We start from the raw sequence: 4,523 nt of genomic DNA on the forward strand, positions 1-4,523 counted from the left end.
TATATATATATATATATATATATAACCCACGTATTGTAAAGAAGGTTCTTCATCATGTTAATGTACGGCATGCCTCATGATCACAAAAGGTATTTGTCTATTTACTTAAGATTTATGCATTTTTCTCTATTTTACACAATTGTATTATTAATTATTATTAATTAATGATCAATTATACCTTGCTATAAATAAAAATTTCAAAGGCTATCATTTTGGGATTTTAAAATTATACTCATTTCATTCCTCGTAATCAATATTTACTTTCCCATAATTAGTGTGTTTAATTATGGAAAAAATGGTTATGGTTACAGAATTTCAACTAAAAAAAAAGAAATGCATCCACTTAATTGCAACTCTTTGATGAAAAAGATAATGCGACGTTTCAGAATTTTACTATATAATGAACTATTTCAAAATTCTAACACAATTTCTCTATTTTTCTTTCTGCACTATTTTATTTTAACCCCTATTTGTTCATTTTATATCTCTTCCTTTATTCTCTCTCAATTTAGTATTAAGATATCTTAATTTTTGTCTTTATTTTTATTTACCTCAATAAATTTTAATTTGTATATCTTATGAAGATAACACTCTAATTAGACGTTAACTATTTGCAAGTTATATAGATATTATCTCTTTATTGATTTATGAGAGGAGTTGAAATATGAAGTGTAAGCAGTTGTTTTACCATTCTTTTGGTTGGTGTACAAATTTTACCAAAAAAATAAATACTTTAACTTTTCAACACAAATATTTCTAAAAGTTATATAGTGACTTTACATTATTGATTGTATATAAGGTTTATAAATTGTAATTACCTAATAATTAGTTCTCCGTGAATAAAGAAAATGTGATTGTCGTTTAAATTTCTTATTGTAGATCACATAGATATATGATGTTACTAAGAATACGATACTGACTTTTCGTTATTGATTGAAATTATTACTCATCTAACTGGTTCGTTGTAAATTAAAATTTTCTTCCAATGGTCAATTTACTCTTTTCATTACAAATTTTATGAAAATGTAATATTATCAGCGATAACATATTTAAAAAGAGAAGATTTATCAACTAAGCAAGATAAGCTTCATTCAAGTGTGATTTTGTTTTTGCAAATCAGTAAATACACTCATGCTCATCTCTTTTTGTATTTTACTTTTTCTAAAACACAATTGTGAAAAAATAATATGAGAGATGGAGCAATATCGTGGTTAATGACTAAGAATTCTATTTTGAAATTGCTTACGAAAATATTTGTGAAAGTTTCTTATTTACTTGTATTTATTTATGCATTGAAGCAATAAATGGATACTAGGTTGTTATAATTATAGAGAAAAATATTAATTAAACAAGCAACTATATAAAACTAAGTAAATTTGAAATTTTATTTGATACAACTAAAAATAAAATGTCCATTTAAACTTTTTGTTTATATCACAAAAACTTACAAAAATTATATTTTTTTAATATTTGACATTCACCTTTTCTAAGTTTGCGGGATGAAATATTCATGACCTTCTAAAATAGAAAAAATTATAAAAAATAAAAATAAGAAAAGTAATGTATGTGAATATGTATATACTCGATAAATTTTATAGTTATAATTCAAATAATAAGTGCATGAGAGATAACAATATCATCAAATATTTAAAAGATAAAACAAAAGTTACCAAGATTATATAAAGGTAGAAATTAAAGGAAATAATGGTTTCTAAATTTGTAGAAATAAAAAAACAATTGTAATGATAGATTTTACTATATAAAGTAAAATTTTACTAGAAATATTAAACCCGCGCATAGCGCGGTCAAATTCACTAGTTTGTAATTTTTTAAGATATTGTTGTGTTACTTTGAGTTGTCATTATAAATGTTGAATTACCATTTTTGTTATTAAAATATTTTTGGTTCCTAAATCAATTTTAATAGCCTTATTAGTTAATTAAAATATTGTGAAAAAGTGAGATGAGTCGCACATTAATTAAAGACTCATGATAACTAATAGAAGAAAAAAAATAATTGTCCAAATTTTTGAAGAAACATAATGCTCCACGAGTTAAGCCCTAACAAGGTCATGAATAATACATTATCTTAATTGAGGTATCAATTTTTGCGTTATAGATAAATACATCTAATAAACATATCTAATAAATACACATTACTGATTTTAAGATGAATTTCAATCTAATTCCATGAAGAACCCATGATCCCCTCAATCTCTCAATTTAGCCTAAAATATGGGTATTGTGATCTAAACTTGTTAAGATGTTGATTAGATTGTGATTTGATTATGTTGTATTGCCTATTGCTATTGTTATCTATATAAGCTGGTTATGAATTGTTGGTAATAGATCAATGAAGATTAAAGCTTGGAGAACTGGTAAGATGACCTAATTTCCTAGCCTAAGGTGTTTGGATTGACATTGTAGTATGGTCCACTTATGGTGGCAGTGTTTACATTCTTGTCTATCTATCTATATGTTGTAATCATGAAATTGATGTCAATAAAAGTAACGTGTATTTATATGATGCTTATCATGATTTATGAATGGTTGATGTGTAGTCTTTAGTGCTAGTATCATTATCTAGGTATATTGATAATGTGAATGAGGTCGATAGGGTTATGAGTGGTTTATATGTGTAACATTGATGAAGTACTATTGAAGAATTACCCCCTACCTATGTAACACTATATGAATGTGTGGTCTTATGCATGATTAGGAGCTTTAGATTCAGAATTATGAAAATGTTCTTATCTCCTATGCTATAATGTTGGTGTGTGGTCTATAGTCCGTAATACTCAATGTGTTAGTTGTTTATGACTTGAGGGATATGAATATATGTTGCAATCCGTGAAGATTGGTTGTTGCTCTTATGTGATCATGATGATGAACATGTACACACATACATCTCATGCATGACTTTAAATGTAATATTTTCATGAAAGTGTGAAGATGTATCTTAACTAGGATGACTTGAGAGGTGTACTAGTATAGGTAAGGGTATGGGACTTTACCTATACATCGCACATGTGTATCTTGATAGAATAGTTCCTAGGGTGATTTCTTTATATACATGAGTATGAATGTATGATTAAGTTATGAACGTGGTAACTAAGGAAAGGACAGTTCTCATATGCCCATTTTCTATTAATACGCATGTAAATTATATAAATGATGAAGTATGTAAATGTGGTGTCTAAATATGTTTATATGAAAGGTTTGCTCATATATGTACACCTACACATATGAATGTATGAATGAAGCATGTTATGATAATCTAGTAAAATAGGCTCTTTTGAAAGGGGTTACTCAAATGTACTCTAGACTAGACTATGCTATGATTATGTGAATGGATATTCTCACATTATGTAGGTTTGATGATAGGGACATTCTCATCATTAACCTATGAGCTATGTATATGTATATGAGGAGTTAATCTCCTAAAGCCTATCTTACTAAGTATTGTGAATAATGCCTTAAAGGCTTTTCAAAAGTGGAAAGTTAGCTTAGCACCGAGTGAACTTGACAATGAGATGTGTTCCTTCACAAAGGAAGGGAGGTTTAGACTAAGTTCTCTCATGAGTTGGAAACTACAATGACGAGAAGATGTAGCACGCATAAGTGTCCATACTTGAAAGGTGATGAGCATGCAGGATACAGTAAAGCTTTTAAAACATATAAGTGAACAAGCACAAAAGCAATTATAATATTCTGGACATTATATAGATAATAAATACTAAGATAATTGGATGCAAGGATCACATTTATAACACACTGACAGAATACTGACTGTATAGTAAATATGGTTAATGCAATAGAGTCTTACTAAATTGTAGGAGCTACTAAAAACCGACGATAAGACCACGTGAGCTGAATGCGGTTCCGATGTATACGCTTTATCGAGAGAACCCAATACGCACAGCCAAAGGTGTAGAGGAATGTTGGCGTGATCTCTAAAATGATGCCCACATAGGGGACTTACAACCTACATGGCTAGTAGTTCTGTGACTATTTGGATATGTTGAACTCTAGTCCATTTCGGTATAATGCTAGTCCCAATGAATTATGTATTTAACACATTGTTGAATGAATTTCTGTAAGTTACTCGGTAGTTCAAACTGAACATGCAATCTGATGATGCAACAATTTAACTAATATTGATGCATTAATAATTGTGGCATGTATAACTGAATAACCGAAATATGTGACCTAGTAGGTGTAATTTTGTAACGACCTGTTTAGTCGTTTTGAGCAGCAGATTTTATTTCTGGAAAAACTGGTGAGTCGACGGAACCCACGACGGACCGTCACGGGCACGACGGACCGTCGAGGGGGTCTCGTTCCAAAATACTTAGAATTCTGAAATTTGGGTACTGAAATCGACTCTCTGAACTTCGTGACGACATGGCAGGACGGACCGTCACAGGCACGACGGCCCGTCACAGACTGCGTAATCCCGGGCTGGGTCGGATTTCTGCTTAGTAATTTAAGGGGCGTTTTGGACTATTCCTGCTTTAATTATAA

This window comes from Solanum pennellii, chromosome 7 (genome assembly GCF_001406875.1).
Source record: "Solanum pennellii chromosome 7, SPENNV200".
NCBI classification, from domain to species: domain Eukaryota; kingdom Viridiplantae; phylum Streptophyta; class Magnoliopsida; order Solanales; family Solanaceae; genus Solanum; species Solanum pennellii.